At 40.2% G+C, this 18,795-nt stretch overlaps 8 non-coding genes across 8 annotated transcripts; 7 read left to right on the top strand and 1 right to left on the bottom strand.

Moving 5' to 3' along the window:
- Positions 1 to 1,860: 1,860 nt before the first annotated feature.
- trnar-ucg (transfer RNA arginine (anticodon UCG)) lies at positions 1,861 to 1,933 on the top strand. Its single transcript has one exon. It is a non-coding gene; the product is annotated as a tRNA-Arg (tRNA).
- A 2,191-nt stretch (positions 1,934 to 4,124) lies between these two features.
- Positions 4,125 to 4,197, top strand: trnar-ucg (transfer RNA arginine (anticodon UCG)). Its single transcript has one exon. It is a non-coding gene; the product is annotated as a tRNA-Arg (tRNA).
- Positions 4,198 to 6,388: 2,191 nt separating this feature from the next.
- On the top strand, positions 6,389 to 6,461 carry trnar-ucg (transfer RNA arginine (anticodon UCG)). Its single transcript has one exon. It is a non-coding gene; the product is annotated as a tRNA-Arg (tRNA).
- A 2,109-nt stretch (positions 6,462 to 8,570) lies between these two features.
- trnar-ucg (transfer RNA arginine (anticodon UCG)) lies at positions 8,571 to 8,643 on the top strand. The gene has a single exon. It is a non-coding gene; the product is annotated as a tRNA-Arg (tRNA).
- Positions 8,644 to 10,831: 2,188 nt separating this feature from the next.
- On the top strand, positions 10,832 to 10,904 carry trnar-ucg (transfer RNA arginine (anticodon UCG)). Its single transcript has one exon. It is a non-coding gene; the product is annotated as a tRNA-Arg (tRNA).
- Positions 10,905 to 13,090: 2,186 nt separating this feature from the next.
- trnar-ucg (transfer RNA arginine (anticodon UCG)) lies at positions 13,091 to 13,163 on the top strand. The gene has a single exon. It is a non-coding gene; the product is annotated as a tRNA-Arg (tRNA).
- Positions 13,164 to 15,355: 2,192 nt separating this feature from the next.
- trnar-ucg (transfer RNA arginine (anticodon UCG)) lies at positions 15,356 to 15,428 on the top strand. Its single transcript has one exon. It is a non-coding gene; the product is annotated as a tRNA-Arg (tRNA).
- Positions 15,429 to 17,671: 2,243 nt separating this feature from the next.
- Positions 17,672 to 17,744, bottom strand: trnar-ucg (transfer RNA arginine (anticodon UCG)). The gene has a single exon. It is a non-coding gene; the product is annotated as a tRNA-Arg (tRNA).
- Between the last annotated feature and the right edge of the window lie 1,051 nt (positions 17,745 to 18,795).

Here is an 18,795-nt window from a genome sequence, read left to right as displayed (position 1 = left end):
GGCAGGAAAGTCAAATGGTCCAAACACTCAATGACCAAATCCATAAGAATATTCTAGCAAAAGGAAGAGCAGGAGGAAAAACTTCAACTTGGTTAACATCAGAAATTTCTGCAATATTTGATTTGATCAAATCAAATGTTTGCTGTTTTTAGGGCCCATGATTGTTATTAGTAGTCAAGGTGGTGGATATTAGCAAAAACATTGGAGTCAAATTGCTTAATACACAAAGTCCAAGAAGTTATTAGCATGTTTTTCTTGTGGGTGGACAAAGATGGAAAGACGTTGAGGCACAGCTGCATCTGAGCTGAAATAACAGAGTTTTAAAATGATCTACTATCGACTGACTGGATGAAGAAAAAAGGCGGAGACTGATAGACGTTTAAATACTCAAGATTAGTAGATCTATTGGTCAACCTCTGTGCAGAATGGGATCGCTTTTATAGTTTGGGTTTGCACTAAACAACAGAAACAATCAAAGAAGAAAAGTCCAACCCGACAAAAAATTCAGACAGAACACCAAAATGGACTGGGAAACACCTTTAAGCACTTGTTTAGCGCCGTCCTCTCAACACAAGTTAACGCTGATTAGTCAGTTTCTTTATTTGCTTAAGATTCTCACTTATTGACATCTATACTTGATATCACATCGAAATTTCTTTTCTTAAGTAACACTTTGTTTGCCAATGTATCTCTCTCAAAATGGCCTTTAAGCGTAGTCCATGATTCCTTGGGAGTCTGGCAGCTTGTTATCAGGTAAAGCTGGGGTGTACTCACGTTCAGCACTAACGTGGAGAATGCTTTCTCTCTCCGTCTGGTAAACTCCGCTTGTGCTTGAGCGTTAGCATCTACGGCTAACACATCCGGCTACGTTAGCATGCCCCATAGTCCTTTAGCCTTTAGCAAGAGCTCCATTTGAAACTTCCATGTTGCCCAATAGTCCGTTCCGCTCAGCTTGTCTATAAACAGCTTATCCTCTCTATTGTGAGAAAAGGAAAAAACTCACAACTCTGTTTAACCCACAAAGTACCGTGAAAAGAGAGCTTTTTCAGCGTTCTCTGGGCCCAAAACCTCTTGTGTTTTAGACACGAGTCTTCCCGTTGTTTTATTAACTCTTTGTAGGAAAAAACAACAACAGTACAACTGACACAATAACAGTATTAAAACATGCCCAGTTTAGTTTAGTCTGTTTAGTTCAAGTTTAGTGTTATCCTAATGAAATTCAATGCATTTATGATCCTTTTTGATTGTATGTTTACTTTACAATTACTGGTAGGAAGCCCATTGAGAAGACTTTTGTTGTGAATTTGGGCTATAGACATAAACTTGAATTGATTTCATTAGAAAAGGACTAGACTGGTTTTGGAGAGAGGTGCTGGTGCGGCAGAAAACCATGTGTGGAACGGTTGGAGAATGCAGAACCATGGCAGCTTTTTCCTGCCAAAAGAGGTCCTCAGCAGGTTTTTACAAACGGCTGTTTGGTCCATTTCTCCATGCAGATCTCCTCTAAAGCTGGGATGTTTTAGGGCTGTTGCTGAAGACTTTCAACTGACATGGCTCCAAATCCCCCTTCAGAGATCTTCATGTTCCTGTGTCCATCACATCTCATGTATAGAGCCTCTGTGGATAGAAGAGCAAAGTAATGGAAAATGACAACAAATGACAGAATAATCACCAAAAAAGAATTAAGCTGATCTGCAGACACAGGAAATAACAGGTTCAATTCACAGCATCTTTCAAGTTCTGAATGAAAGAAAACCTTCTAGTAGGAGACCCTGGAAGACACCACTGCTAACACAAAAGAAGAATATCCAGCTGGATGATGTTGTTCTCCAACTGCAGCTGGACCTGGATGTTGTCACAGACCATGTGGCCTAATGGACAAGGCGTCTGACTTCGGATCAGAAGATTGAGGGTTCGAGTCCCTTCATGGTTGTTGAGTTACTCTCAGCATCTGAATTCATTATTTCTACCATTGATTTGAGTGGTCATGGTGATCTGTAGATGATGTCATTGGAGCAGCAGCTGTCTATGGAGTGTGGCTGCTCCCTGCTGCCATTCTTCGGTCAAATAAAACAGCTTTTGTTTTGAAAGGGATCAAATCTTTTAGAATCATCTGCTGGTCTTCCTCCACCGTGTGGATCAGGACTTTGAAAATCCAGATCACTGAAACAGAAAAATACAGACTTCTATCATCAGATTTTACTTTTTGCAAGTTGATTTGTCAAAGAAACGATTGTTTTCTCATCATTTGAGCTTTTACTCTGGCAGGAAAGTCAAATGGTCCAAATACTCAATGACCAAATCCATAATAATATTCTAGCAAAAGGAAGAGCAGGAGGAAAAACTTCAACTTGGTTAAGAATCAGAAATTTCTGCAATATTTGATTTGATCAAATCAAATGTTTGCTGTTTTTAGGGCCCATGATTGTTATTAGTAGTCAAGGTGGTGGATAATAGCAAAAACATTGGAGTCAAATTGCTTAATTCACAAAGTCCAAGAGTTATTAGCATGTTTTTCTTGTGGGTGGACAAAGATGGAAAGACGTTGAGGCACAGCGGCATCTGAGCTGAAATAACAGAGTTTTAAAATGATCTACTATCGACTGACTGGATGAAGAAAAAAGGTGGAGACTGATAGACGTTTAAATACTCAAGATTAGCAGATCTATTGGTCAACCTCTGGGCAGAATGGGATCGCTTTTATAGTTTGGGTTTGCACTAAACAACAGAAACAATCAAAGAAGAAAAGTCCAACCCGACAAAAAATTCAGACAGAACACCAAAATGGACTGGGGAACACCTTTAAGCACTTGTTTGGCGCCGTCCTCTCAACACAAGTTAACGCTGATTAGTCAGTTCCTTTATTTGCTTAAGATTCTCACTTATTGACATCTATACTTGATATCACATCGAAATCTTTTTTCTTAAGTAACACTTTGTTTGCCAATGTATCTCTCTCAAAATGGCCTTTAAGCGTAGTCCACGATTCCTTGGGAGTCTGGCAGCTTGTTATCAGGTAAAGCTGGGGTGTACTCACGTTCAGCATTAACGTGGAGAATGCTTTCTCTCTCCGTCTGGTAAACTCCGCTTGTGCTTGAGCGTTAGCATCTACGGCTAACACGTCCGGCTATGTTAGCATGCCCCATAGTCCTTTAGCCTTTAGCAAGAGCTCCATTTGAAACTTCCATGTTGCCCAATAGTCCGTTCCGCTCAGCTTGTCTATAAACAGCTTATCCTCTCTATTGTGAGAAAAGGAAAAAACTCGCAACTCTGTTTAACCCACAAAGTACCGTGAAAAGAGAGCTTTTTCAGCGTTCTCTGGGCCCAAAACCTCTTTAGTTTTAGACACGAGTCTTCCCGTTGTTTTATTAACTCTTTGTAGGAAAAAACAACAACAGTACAACTGACACAATAACAGCATTACAACAATGCCCAGTTTAGTTTAGTCTGTTTAGTTCAAGTTTAGTGTTATCCTAATGAAATTCAATGCATTTATGATCCTTTTTGATTGTATGTTTACTTTACAATTACTGGTACGAAGCCCATTGAGAAGACTTTTGTTGTGAATTTGGGCTATAGACATAAACTTGAATTGAATTCATTAGAAAAGGACTACACTGGTTTTGGAGAGAGGTGCTGGTGCGGCAGAAAACCATGTGTGGAACGGTTGGAGAATGCAGAACCATGGCAGCTTGTTCCTGCCAACAGAGGTCCTCAGCAGGTTTTTACGAACGGCTGTTTGGTCCATTTCTCCATGCAGATCTTCTCTAAAGCTGGGATGTTTTAGGGCTGTTGCTGAAGACTTTCAACTGACATGGCTCCAAATCCCCCTTCAGAGATCTTCATGTTCCTGTGTCCATCACATCTCATGTATAGAGCCTCTGTGGATAGAAGAGCAAAGTAATGGAAAATGACAACAAATGACAGAATAATCACCAAAAAAGAATTAAGCTGATCTGCAGACACAGGAAATAACAGGTTCAATTCACAGCATCTTTCAAGTTCCGAATGAAAGAAAACCTTCTAGTAGGAGACCCTGGAAGACACCACTGCTAACACAAAAGAAGAATATCCAGCTGGATGGTGTTGTTCTCCAACTGCAGCTGGACCTGGATGTTGTCACAGACCATGTGGCCTAATGGACAAGGCGTCTGACTTCGGATCAGAAGATTGAGGGTTCAAGTCCCTTCATGGTTGTTGAGTTACTCTCAGCATCTGGATTCATTATTTCTACCATTGATTTGAGTGGTCATGGTGATCTGTAGATGATGTCATTGGAGCAGCAGCTGTCTATGGAGTGTGGCTGCTCCCTGCTGCCATTCTTCAATCAAATAAAACAGCTTTTGTTTTGAAAGGGATCAAATCTTTTAGAATCATCTGCTGGTCTTCCTCCACCGTGTGGATCAGGACTTTGAAAATCCAGATCACTGAAACAGAAAAATACAGACTTCTATCATCAGATTTTACTTTTTGCAAGTTGATTTGTCAAAGAAACGATTGTTTTCTCATCATTTGAGCTTTTACTCTGGCAGGAAAGTCAAATGGTCCAAATACTCAATGACCAAATCCATAATAATATTCTAGCAAAAGGAAGAGCAGGAGGAAAAACTTCAACTTGGTTAAGAATCAGAAATTTCTGCAATATTTGATTTGATCAAATCAAATGTTTGCTGTTTTTAGGGCCCATGATTGTTATTAGTAGTCAAGGTGGTGGATAATAGCAAAAACATTGGAGTCAAATTGCTTAATTCACAAAGTCCAAGAGTTATTAGCATGTTTTTCTTGTGGGTGGACAAAGATGGAAAGACGTTGAGGCACAGCGGCATCTGAGCTGAAATAACAGAGTTTTAAAATGATCTACTATCGACTGACTGGATGAAGAAAAAAGGTGGAGACTGATAGACGTTTAAATACTCAAGATTAGCAGATCTATTGGTCAACCTCTGGGCAGAATGGGATCGCTTTTATAGTTTGGGTTTGCACTAAACAACAGAAACAATCAAAGAAGAAAAGTCCAACCCGACAAAAAATTCAGACAGAACACCAAAATGGACTGGGGAACACCTTTAAGCACTTGTTTGGCGCCGTCCTCTCAACACAAGTTAACGCTGATTAGTCAGTTCCTTTATTTGCTTAAGATTCTCACTTATTGACATCTATACTTGATATCACATCGAAATCTTTTTTCTTAAGTAACACTTTGTTTGCCAATGTATCTCTCTCAAAATGGCCTTTAAGCGTAGTCCACGATTCCTTGGGAGTCTGGCAGCTTGTTATCAGGTAAAGCTGGGGTGTACTCACGTTCAGCATTAACGTGGAGAATGCTTTCTCTCTCCGTCTGGTAAACTCCGCTTGTGCTTGAGCGTTAGCATCTACGGCTAACACGTCCGGCTATGTTAGCATGCCCCATAGTCCTTTAGCCTTTAGCAAGAGCTCCATTTGAAACTTCCATGTTGCCCAATAGTCCGTTCCGCTCAGCTTGTCTATAAACAGCTTATCCTCTCTATTGTGAGAAAAGGAAAAAACTCGCAACTCTGTTTAACCCACAAAGTACCGTGAAAAGAGAGCTTTTTCAGCGTTCTCTGGGCCCAAAACCTCTTTAGTTTTAGACACGAGTCTTCCCGTTGTTTTATTAACTCTTTGTAGGAAAAAACAACAACAGTACAACTGACACAATAACAGCATTACAACAATGCCCAGTTTAGTTTAGTCTGTTTAGTTCAAGTTTAGTGTTATCCTAATGAAATTCAATGCATTTATGATCCTTTTTGATTGTATGTTTACTTTACAATTACTGGTAGGAAGCCCATTGAGAAGACTTTTGTTGTGAATTTGGGCTATAAACATAAACTTGAATTGATTTCATTAGAAAAGGACTAGACTGGTTTTGGAGAGAGGTGCTGGTGCGGCAGAAAACCATGTGTGGAACGGTTGGAGAATGCAGAACCATGGCAGCTTGTTCCTGCCAACAGAGGTCCTCAGCAGGTTTTTACGAACGGCTGTTTGGTCCATTTCTCCATGCAGATCTTCTCTAAAGCTGGGATGTTTTAGGGCTGTTGCTGAAGACTTTCAACTGACATGGCTCCAAATCCCCCTTCAGAGATCTTCATGTTCCTGTGTCCATCACATCTCATGTATAGAGCCTCTGTGGATAGAAGAGCAAAGTAATGGAAAATGACAACAAATGACAGAATAATCACCAAAAAAGAATTAAGCTGATCTGCAGACACAGGAAATAACAGGTTCAATTCACAGCATCTTTCAAGTTCCGAATGAAAGAAAACCTTCTAGTAGGAGACCCTGGAAGACACCACTGCTAACACAAAAGAAGAATATCCAGCTGGATGGTGTTGTTCTCCAACTGCAGCTGGACCTGGATGTTGTCACAGACCATGTGGCCTAATGGACAAGGCGTCTGACTTCGGATCAGAAGATTGAGGGTTCAAGTCCCTTCATGGTTGTTGAGTTACTCTCAGCATCTGGATTCATTATTTCTACCATTGATTTGAGTGGTCATGGTGATCTGTAGATGATGTCATTGGAGCAGCAGCTGTCTATGGAGTGTGGCTGCTCCCTGCTGCCATTCTTCGGTAAATAAAACAGCTTTTGTTTTGAAAGGGATCAAATCTTTTAGAATCATCTGCTGGTCTTCCTCCACCGTGTGGATCAGGACTTTGAAAATCCAGATCACTGCAACAGAAAAATACAGACTTCTATCATCAGATTCTACTGTTTGCAAGTTGATTTGTCAAAGAAATGATTGTTTTCTCATCATTTGAGCTTTTACTCTGGCAGGAAAGTCAAATGGTCCAAATACTCAATGACCAAATCCATAAGAATATTCTAGCAAAAGGAAGAGCAGGAGGAAAAACTTCAACTTGGTTAAGAATCAGAAATTTCTGCAATATTTGATTTGATCAAATCAAATGTTTGCTGTTTTTAGGGCCCATGATTGTTATTAGTAGTCAAGGTGGTGGATAATAGTAAAAACATTGGAGTCAAATTGCTTAATACACAAAGTCCAAGAAGTTATTAGCATGTGTTTCTTGTGGGTGGACAAAGATGGAAAGACGTTGAGGCACAGCTGCGTCTGAGCTGAAATAACAGAGTTTTAAAATGATCTACTATCGACTGACTGGATGAAGAAAAAAGGCGGAGACTGATAGACGTTTAAATACTCAAGATTAGTAGATCTATTGGTCAACCTCTGGGCAGAATGGGATCGCTTTTATAGTTTGGGTTTGCACTTTAAGCACTTGTTTAGCGCCGACCTCTCAACACAAGTTAACGCTGATTAGTCAGTTCCTTTATTTGCTTAAGATTCTCACTTATTGACATCTATACTTGATATCACATCGAAATTTCTTTTCTTAAGTAACACTTTGTTTGCCAATGTATCTCTCTCAAAATGTCCTTTAAGCGTAGTCCACGATTCCTTGGGAGTCTGGCAGCTTGTTATCAGGTAAAGCTGGGGTGTACTCACGTTCAGCACTAACGTGGACAATGCTTTCTCTCTCCGTCTGGTAAACTCCGCTTGTGCTTGAGCGTTAGCATCTACGGCTAACACGTCCGGCTATGTTAGCATGCCCCATAGTCCTTTAGCCTTTAGCAAGAGCTCCATTTGAAATTTCCATGTTGCCCAATAGTCCGTTCCGCTCAGCTTGTCTATAAACAGCTTATCCTCTCTATTGTGAGAAAATGAAAAAACTCACAACTCTGTTTAACCCACAAAGTACCGTGAAAAGAGAGCTTTTTCAGCGTTCTCTGGGCCCAAAACCTCTTTAGTTTTAGACACGAGTCTTCCCGTTGTTTTATTAACTCTTTGTAGGAAAAAACAACAACAGTACAACTGACACAATAACAGCATTACAACAATGCCCAGTTTAGTTTAGTCTGTTTAGTTCAAGTTTAGTGTTATCCTAATGAAATTCAATGCATTTATGATCCTTTTTGATTGTATGTTTACTTTACAATTACTGGTACGAAGCCCATTGAGAAGACTTTTGTTGTGAATTTGGGCTATAGACATAAACTTGAATTGAATTCATTAGAAAAGGACTAGACTGGTTTTGGAGAGAGGTGCTGGTGCGGCAGAAAACCATGTGTGGAACGGTTGGAGAATGCAGAACCATGGCAGCTTGTTCCTGCCAAAAGAGGTCCTCAGCAGGTTTTTACGAACGGCTGTTTGGTCCATTTCTCCATGCAGATCTTCTCTAAAGCTGGGATGTTTTAGGGCTGTTGCTGAAGACTTTCAACTGACATGGCTCCAAATCCCCCTTCAGAGATCTTCATGTTCCTGTGTCCATCACATCTCATGTATAGAGCCTCTGTGGATAGAAGAGCAAAGTAATGGAAAATGACAACAAATGACAGAATAATCACCAAAAAAGAATTAAGCTGATCTGCAGACACAGGAAATAACAGGTTCAATTCACAGCATCTTTCAAGTTCCAAATGAAAGAAAACCTTCTAGTAGGAGACCCTGGAAGACACCACTGCTAACACAAAAGAAGAATATCCAGCTGGATGATGTTGTTCTCCAACTGCAGCTGGACTTGGATGTTGTCACAGACCATGTGGCCTAATGGACAAGGCGTCTGACTTCGGATCAGAAGATTGAGGGTTCGAGTCCCTTCATGGTTGTTGAGTTACTCTCAGCATCTGGATTCGTTATTTCTACCATTGATTTGAGTGGTCATGGTGATCTGTAGATGATGTCATTGGAGCAGCAGCTGTCTATGGAGTGTGGCTGCTCCCTGCTGCCAATCTTCGGTGAATAAAACAGCTTTTGTTTTCAAAGGGATCAAATCTTTTAGAATCATCTGCTTGTCTTCCTCCACCGTGTGGATCAGGACTTTGAAAATCCAGATCACTGCAACAGAAAAATACAGACTTCTATCATCAGATTCTACTGTTTGCAAGTTGATTTGTCAAAGAAATGATTGTTTTCTCATCATTTGAGCTTTTACTCTGGCAGGAAAGTCAAATGGTCCAAATACTCAATGACCAAATCCATAAGAATATTCTAGCAAAAGGAAGAGCAGGAGGAAAAACTTCAACTTGGTTAAGAATCAGAAATTTCTGCAATATTTGATTTGATCAAATCAAATGTTTGCTGTTTTTAGGGCCCATGATTGTTATTAGTAGTCAAGGTGGTGGATAATAGTAAAAACATTGGAGTCAAATTGCTTAATACACAAAGTCCAAGAAGTTATTAGCATGTGTTTCTTGTGGGTGGACAAAGATGGAAAGACGTTGAGGCACAGCTGCGTCTGAGCTGAAATAACAGAGTTTTAAAATGATCTACTATCGACTGACTGGATGAAGAAAAAAGGCGGAGACTGATAGACGTTTAAATACTCAAGATTAGCAGATCTATTGGTCAACCTCTGGACAGAATGGGATCGCTTTTATAGTTTGGGTTTGCACTAAACAACAGAAACAATCAAAGAAGAAAAGTCCAACCCGACAAAAAATTCAGACAGAACACCAAAATGGACTGGGGAACACCTTTAAGCACTTGTTTAGCGCCGTCCTCTCAACACAAGTTAACGCTGATTAGTCAGTTCCTTTATTTGCTTAAGATTCTCACTTATTGATATCTATACTTGATATCACATCGAAATCTTTTTTCTTAAGTAACACTTTGTTTGCCAATGTATCTCTCTCAAAATGGCCTTTAAGCGTAGTCCATGCTTCCTTGGGAGTCTGGCAGCTTGTTATCAGGTAAAGCTGGGGTGTACTCACGTTCAGCACTAACGTGGAGAATGCTTTCTCTCTCCGTCTGGTAAACTCCGCTTTTGCTTGAGCGTTAGCATCTACGGCTAACACGTCCGGCTATGTTAGCATGCCCCATAGTCCTTTAGCCTTTAGCAAGAGCTCCATTTGAAATTTCCATGTTGCCCAATAGTCCGTTCCGCTCAGCTTGTCTATAAACAGCTTATCCTCTCTATTGTGAGAAAATGAAAAAACTCACAACTCTGTTTAACCCACAAAGTACCGTGAAAAGAGAGCTTTTTCAGCGTTCTCTGGGCCCAAAACCTCTTGTGTTTTCGACACGAGTCTTCCCGTTGTTTTATTAACTCTTTGTAGGAAAAAACAACAGTACAACTGACACAATAACAGCATTACAACAATGCCCAGTTTAGTTTAGTCTGTGTAGTTCAAGTTTAGTGTTATCCTAATGAAATTCAATGCATTTATGATCCTTTTTGATTGTATGTTTACTTTACAATTACTGGTAGGAAGCCCATTGAGAAGACTTTTGTTGTGAATTTGGGCTATAGACATAAACTTGAATTGAATTCATTAGAAAAGGACTAGACTGGTTTTGGAGAGAGGTGCTGGTGCGGCAGAAAACCATGTGTGGAACGGTTGGAGAATGCAGAACCATGGCAGCTTGTTCCTGCCAACAGAGGTCCTCAGCAGGTTTTTACGAACGGCTGTTTGGTCCATTTCTCCATGCAGATCTTCTCTAAAGCTGGGATGTTTTAGGGCTGTTGCTGAAGACTTTCAACTGACATGGCTCCAAATCCCCCTTCAGAGATCTTCATGTTCCTGTGTCCATCACATCTCATGTATAGAGCCTCTGTGGATAGAAGAGCAAAGTAATGGAAAATGACAACAAATGACAGAATAATCACCAAAAAAGAATTAAGCTGATCTGCAGACACAGGAAATAACAGGTTCAATTCACAGCATCTTTCAAGTTCCGAATGAAAGAAAACCTTCTAGTAGGAGACCCTGGAAGACACCACTGCTAACACAAAAGAAGAATATCCAGCTGGATGGTGTTGTTCTCCAACTGCAGCTGGACCTGGATGTTGTCACAGACCATGTGGCCTAATGGACAAGGCGTCTGACTTCGGATCAGAAGATTGAGGGTTCAAGTCCCTTCATGGTTGTTGAGTTACTCTCAGCATCTGGATTTGTTATTTCTACCATTGATTTGAGTGGTCATGGTGATCTGTAGATGATGTCATTGGAGCAGCAGCTGTCTATGGAGTGTGGCTGCTCCCTGATGCCATTCTTCGGTAAATAAAACAGCTTTTGTTTTGAAAGGGATCAAATCTTTTAGAATCATCTGCTTGCCTTCCTCCACCGTGTGGATCAGGACTTTGAAAATCCAGATCACTGCAACAGAAAAATACAGACTTCTATCATCAGATTCTACTGTTTGCAAGTTGATTTGTCAAAGAAATGATTGTTTTCTCATTATTTGAGCTTTTACTCTGGCAGGAAAGTCAAATGGTCCAAATACTCAATGACCAAATCCATAAGAATATTCTAGCAAAAGGAAGAGCAGGAGGAAAAACTTCAACTTGGTTAAGAATCAGAAATTTCTGCAATATTTGATCAAATCAAATGTTTGCTGTTTTTAGGGCCCATGATTGTTATTAGTAGTCAAGGTGGTGGATAATAGTAAAAACATTGGAGTCAAATTGCTTAATACACAAAGTCCAAGAAGTTATAAGCATGTGTTTCTTGTGGGTGGACAAAGATGGAAAGACGTTGAGGCACAGCTGCGTCTGAGCTGAAATAACAGAGTTTTAAAATGATCTACTATCGACTGACTGGATGAAGAAAAACAGAGGAGACTGATAGACGTTTAAATACTCAAGATTAGCAGATCTATTGGTCAACCTCTGGGCAGAATGGGATCGCTTTTATTGTTTGGGTTTGCACTAAACAACAGAAACAATCAAAGAAGAAAAGTCCAACCCGACAAAAAATTCAGACAGAACACCAAAATGGACTGGGGAACACCTTTAAGCACTTGTTTAGCGCCGTCCTCTCAACACAAGTTAACGCTGATTAGTCAGTTCCTTTATTTGCTTAAGATTCTCACTTATTGACATCTATACTTGATATCACATCGAAATCTTTTTTCTTAAGTAACACTTTGTTTGCCAATGTATCTCTCTCAAAATGGCCTTTAAGCGTAGTCCATGCTTCCTTGGGAGTCTGGCAGCTTGTTATCAGGTAAAGCTGGGGTGTTCTCACGTTCAGCACTAACGTGGAGAATGCTTTCTCTCTCCGTCTGGTAAACTCCGCTTGTGCTTGAGCGTTAGCATCTACGGCTAACACGTCCGGCTATTTTAGCATGCCCCATAGTCCTTTAGCCTTTAGCAAGAGCTCCATTTGAAATTTCCATGTTGCCCAATAGTCCGTTGCGCTCAGCTTGTCTATAAACAGCTTATCCTCTCTATTGTGAGAAAATGAAAAACCTCACAACTCTGTTTAACCCACAAAGTACTGTGAAAAGACAGCTTTTTCAGCGTTCTCTGGGCCCAAAACCTCTTGTGTTTTAGACACGAGTCTTCCCGTTGTTTTATTAACTCTTTGTAGGAAAAAACAACAACAGTACAACTGACACAATAACAGCATTACAACAATGCCCAGTTTAGTTTAGTCTGTTTAGTTCAAGTTTAGTGTTATCCTAATGAAATTCAATGCATTTATGATCCTTTTTGATTGTATGTTTACTTTACAATTACTGGTACGAAGCCCATTGAGAAGACTTTTGTTGTGAATTTGGGCTATAGACATAAACTTGAATTGAATTCATTAGAAAAGGACTAGACTGGTTTTGGAGAGAGGTGCTGGTGTGGCAGAAAACCATGTGTGGAACGGTTGGAGAATGCAGAACCATGGCAGCTTGTTCCTGCCAACAAAGGTCCTCAGCCGGTTTTTACAAACGGCTGTTTGGTCCATTTCTCCATGCAGATCTCCTCTAAAGCTGGGATGTTTTAGGGCTGTTGCTGAAGACTTTCAACTGACATGGCTCCAAATCCCCCTTCAGAGATCTTCATGTTCCTGTGTCCATCACATCTCATGTATAGAGCCTCTGTGGATAGAAGAGCAAAGTAATGGAAAATGACAACAAATGACAGAATAATCACCAAAAAAGAATTAAGCTGATCTGCAGACACAGGAAATAACAGGTTCAATTCACAGCATCTTTCAAGTTCCGAATGAAAGAAAACCTTCTAGTAGGAGACCCTGGAAGACACCACTGCTAACACAAAAGAAGAATATCCAGCTGGATGGTGTTGTTCTCCAACTGCAGCTGGACCTGGATGTTGTCACAGACCATGTGGCCTAATGGACAAGGCGTCTGACCTCGGATCAGAAGATTGAGGGTTCGAGTCCCTTCATGGTTGTTGAGTTACTCTCAGCATCTGAATTTGTTATTTCTACCATTGATTTGAGTGGTCATGGTGATCTGTAGATGATGTCATTGGAGCAGCAGCTGTCTATGGAGTGTTGCTGCTCCCTGCTGCCATTCTTCGGTTAAATAAAACAGCTTTTGTTTTGAAAGGGATCAAATCTTTTAGAATGATCTGCTGGTCTTCCTCCACCGTGTGGATCAGGACTTTGAAAATCCAGATCACTGCAACAGAAAAATACAGACTTCTATCATCAGATTCTACTGTTTGCAAGTTGATTTGTCAAAGAAATGATTGTTTTCTCATCATTTGAGCTTTTACTCTGGCAGGAAAGTCAAATGGTCCAAATACTCAATGACCAAATCCATAAGAATATTCTAGCAAAAGGAAGAGCAGGAGGAAAAACTTCAACTTGGTTAAGAATCAGAAATTTCTGCAATATTTGATTTGATCAAATCAAATGTTTGCTGTTTTTAGGGCCCATGATTGTTATTAGTAGTCAAGGTGGTGGATAATAGTAAAAACATTGGAGTCAAATTGCTTAATACACAAAGTCCAAGAAGTTATAAGCATGTGTTTCTTGTGGGTGGACAAAGATGGAAAGACGTTGAGGCACAGCTGCGTCTGAGCTGAAATAACAGAGTTTTAAAATGATCTACTATCGACTGACTGGATGAAGAAAAACAGAGGAGACTGATAGACGTTTAAATACTCAAGATTAGCAGATCTATTGGTCAACCTCTGGGCAGAATGGGATCGCTTTTATTGTTTGGGTTTGCACTAAACAACAGAAACAATCAAAGAAGAAAAGTCCAACCCGACAAAAAATTCAGACAGAACACCAAAATGGACTGGGGAACACCTTTAAGCACTTGTTTAGCGCCGTCCTCTCAACACAAGTTAACGCTGATTAGTCAGTTCCTTTATTTGCTTAAGATTCTCACTTATTGACATCTATACTTGATATCACATCGAAATCTTTTTTCTTAAGTAACACTTTGTTTGCCAATGTATCTCTCTCAAAATGGCCTTTAAGCGTAGTCCATGCTTCCTTGGGAGTCTGGCAGCTTGTTATCAGGTAAAGCTGGGGTGTTCTCACGTTCAGCACTAACGTGGAGAATGCTTTCTCTCTCCGTCTGGTAAACTCCGCTTGTGCTTGAGCGTTAGCATCTACGGCTAACACGTCCGGCTATTTTAGCATGCCCCATAGTCCTTTAGCCTTTAGCAAGAGCTCCATTTGAAATTTCCATGTTGCCCAATAGTCCGTTGCGCTCAGCTTGTCTATAAACAGCTTATCCTCTCTATTGTGAGAAAATGAAAAACCTCACAACTCTGTTTAACCCACAAAGTACTGTGAAAAGACAGCTTTTTCAGCGTTCTCTGGGCCCAAAACCTCTTGTGTTTTAGACACGAGTCTTCCCGTTGTTTTATTAACTCTTTGTAGGAAAAAACAACAACAGTACAACTGACACAATAACAGCATTACAACAATGCCCAGTTTAGTTTAGTCTGTTTAGTTCAAGTTTAGTGTTATCCTAATGAAATTCAATGCATTTATGATCCTTTTTGATTGTATGTTTACTTTACAATTACTGGTACGAAGCCCATTGAGAAGACTTTTGTTGTGAATTTGGGCTATAGACATAAACTTGAATTGAATTCATTAGAAAAGGACTAGACTGGTTTTGGAGAGAGGTGCTGGTGCGGCAGAAAACCATGTGTGGAACGGTTGGAGAATGCAGAACCATGGCAGCTTGTTCCTGCCAACAGAGGTCCTCAGCAGGTTTTTACGAACGGCTGTTTGGTCCATTTCTCCATGCAGATCTTCTCTAAAGCTGGGATGTTTTAGGGCTGTTGCTGAAGACTTTCAACTGACATGGCTCCAAATCCCCCTTCAGAGATCTTCATGTTCCTGTGTCCATCACATCTCATGTATAGAGCCTCTGTGGATAGAAGAGCAAAGTAATGGAAAATGACAACAAATGACAGAATAATCACCAAAAAAGAATTAAGCTGATCTGCAGACACAGGAAATAACAGGTTCAATTCACAGCATCCTTCAAGTTCTGAATGAAAGAAAACCTTCTAGTAGGAGACCCTGGAAGACACCACTGCTAACACAAAAGAAGAATATCCAGCTTGATGATGTTGTTCTCCAACTGCAGCTGGACCTGGATGTTGTCACAGACCATGTGGCCTAATGGACAAGGCGTCTGACTTCGGATCAGAAGATTGAGGGTTCAAGTCCCTTCATGGTTGTTGAGTTACTCTCAGCATCTGGATTTGTTATTTCTACCATTGATTTGAGTGGTCATGGTGATCTGTAGATGATGTCATTGGAGCAGCAGCTGTCTATGGAGTGTGGCTGCTCCCTGCTGCCATTCTTCGGTAAATAAAACAGCTTTTGTTTTGAAAGGGATCAAATCTTTTAGAATCATCTGCTGGTCTTCCTCCACCGTGTGGATCAGGACTTTGAAAATCCAGATCACTGCAACAGATACACAGACTTCTATCATCAGATTCTACTGTTTGCAAGTTGATTTGTCAAAGAAATGATTGTTTTCTCATCATTTGAGCTTTTACTCTGGCAGGAAAGTCAAATGGTCCAAATACTCAATGACCAAATCCATAAGAATATTCTAGCAAAAGGAAGAGCAGGAGGAAAAACTTCAACTTGGTTAAGAATCAGAAATTTCTGCAATATTTGATTTGATCAAATCAAATGTTTGCTGTTTTTAGGGCCCATGATTGTTATTAGTAGTCAAGGTGGTTGATAAGAGCAAAAACATTGGAGTCAAATTGCTTAATACACAAAGTCCAAGAAGTTATTAGCATGTGTTTCTTGTGGGTGGACAAAGATGGAAAGACGTTGAGGCACAGCTGCGTCTGAGCTGAAATAACAGAGTTTTAAAATGATCTACTATCGACTGACTGGATGAAGAAAAAAGACGGAGACTGATAGACGTTTAAATACTCAAGATTAGCAGATCTATTGGTCAACCTCTGGACAGAATGGGATCGCTTTTATTGTTTGGGTTTGCACTAAACAACAGAAACAATCAAAGAAGAAAAGTCCAACCCGACAAAAAATTCAGACAGAACACCAAAATGGACTGGGGAACACCTTTAAGCACTTGTTTAGCGCCGTCCTCTCAACACAAGTTAACGCTGATTAGTCAGTTCCTTTATTTGCTTAAGATTCTCACTTATTGACATCTATACTTGATATCACATCGAAATCTTTTTTCTTAAGTAACACTTTGTTTGCCAATGTATCTCTCTCAAAATGGCCTTTAAGCGTAGTCCACGCTTCCTTGGGAGTCTGGCAGCTTGTTATCAGGTAAAGCTGGGGTGTACTCACGTTCAGCACTAACGTGGACAATGCTTTCTCTCTCCGTCTGGTAAACTCCACTTGTGCTTGAGCGTTAGCATCTACGGCTAACACGTCCGGCTACGTTAGCATGCCCCATAGTCCTTTAGCCTTTAGCAAGAGCTCCATTTGAAACTTCCATGTTGCCCAATAGTCCGTTCCGCTCAGCTTGTCTATAAACAGCTTATCCTCTCTATTGTGAGAAAATGAAAAAACTCACAACTCTGTTTAACCCACAAAGTACCGTGAAAAGACAGCTTTTTCAGCGTTTTCTGGGCCCAAAACCTCTTGTGTTTTAGACACGAGTCTTCCCGTTGTTTTATTAACTCTTTGTAGGAAAAAACAACAACAGTACAACTGACACAATAACAGTATTACAACAATGCCCAGTTTAGTTTAGTCTGTTTAGTTCAAGTTTAGTGTTATCCTAATGAAATTCAATGCATTTATGATCCTTTTTGATTGTATGTTTACTTTACAAGTACTGGTACGAAGCCCATTGAGAAGACTTTTGTTGTGAATTTGGGCTATAGACATAAACTTGAATTGAATTCATTAGAAAAGGACTAGACTGGTTTTGGAGAGAGGTGCTGGTGCGGCAGAAAACCATGTGTGGAACGGTTGGAGAATGCAGAACCATGGCAGCTTGTTCCTGCCAACAGAGGTCCTCAGCAGGTTTTTACAAACGGCTGTTTGGTCCATTTCTCCATGCAGATCTTCTCTAAAGCTGGGATGTTTTAGGGCTGTTGCTGAAGACTTTCAACTGACATGGCTCCAAATCCCCCTTCAGAGATCTTCATGTTCCTGTGTCCATCACATCTCATGTATAGAGCCTCTGTGGATAGAAGAGCAAAGTAATGGAAAATGACAACAAATGACAGAATAATCACCAAAAAAGAATTAAGCTGATCTGCAGACACAGGAAATAACAGGTTCAATTCACAGCAACCTTCAAGTTCTGAATGAAATAACATTTCAAAAACTGTATGTTTTCTATTTATTTAGAAAGAAAGGTTTCCTGCTGATGAGATTCTGTCTGTTATTCAGATTATGATCTAGATGTCAAATCATAGGGAATCAAACAGAGAAAATGTGCTGACTGATTTCTCACTGTTTTTACACCTACTGTCTCCAACCATGAAGGGACTTGAACCCTCACTTTTCTGATCCGAAGTCAGACGCCTTGTCCATTAGGCCACATGGTCTGTGACAACATCCAGGTCCAGCTGCAGTTGGAGAACAACATCACCCAGCTGGATATTCTTCTTTTGTGTTAGCAGTGGTGTCTTCCAGGGTCTCCTACTAGAAGGTTTTCTTTCATTCAGAACTTGAAGGATGCTGCGTCCTGCAGACCTCTCTGATGTTGGTAGGAACTTCTGTCTGTCTTTATATTATACCTGTTAGTTTTTTTCTGTTCTTTTAATCGCTCTTTATTTATAATTTATGTAATTATTTAATTTAATTTTGTTTAGTATGTTTAAGGAGACAGTTTAGCTTGTGCTGGTTTGCAGCGCCTTCATGAAGCAAACCAGTTTAAATATTTTTGAGTAATACCGGTTTTCTGTCACCTTTTAATTCTTATATATTTTTGAGATGACTGGTATCTTGAAATATCCTGACTTACATCACTAGTGTTTGTTCTCCAGATATGCCTGCTGGCCATATGTTCCAAATCTTAACTTCAGATATGACTGGTATACGGACATCAGAAATCAACAGATTTGACATGGATAGAATCTGGAAATATCCTGACCTTGGATATCACTAGTGACGCATCTCATCTCCAGATTCTATCAGAATTAAAGTGTCCCATACTCGGAGTTGATATGCTCAGGACATGAACTTAGAAACAGTCATGTCCGGAGAGTATCCACCGTAGATATCACCAGATATGCGGTATTTCTGAGGATATCCAGACAAATATATCTCCTGATTCTGGGGGCTTTTGCGCAGTGTCAGTCCAAGAAACCAGCGTTCTAATCTGGGCTGCTCCCTGTTCCCTTCTCTACTTCTGAGCCGGTCCCAAGCCGAGGGTTGAGAGGGTTGCATCAGGAAGGGCATCCGGCGTAATACATTGCCAAGTTTACCATGTGCCTCATCCCCTAAAGAGAGGTTGTTTCACTGTGGAGACCCCTGATGGGAAAAGTCGAAAGAGGAACAAGTTTTGTTAAATTTGTATAATTTGCAATTTTTGTTATGACTGTTTTTAATTTAAGGGTTTTATGTTTTAAAGTGTAGTTATTATTTATTAGTTTG

This window comes from Oryzias latipes, chromosome 2 (genome assembly GCF_053564925.1).
Source record: "Oryzias latipes strain Hd-rR chromosome 2, Olatipes_Hd-rR_3.1".
In the NCBI taxonomy this organism is placed as follows: domain Eukaryota; kingdom Metazoa; phylum Chordata; class Actinopteri; order Beloniformes; family Adrianichthyidae; genus Oryzias; species Oryzias latipes.
This window is presented reverse-complemented; position numbering and strand designations above follow the sequence as displayed.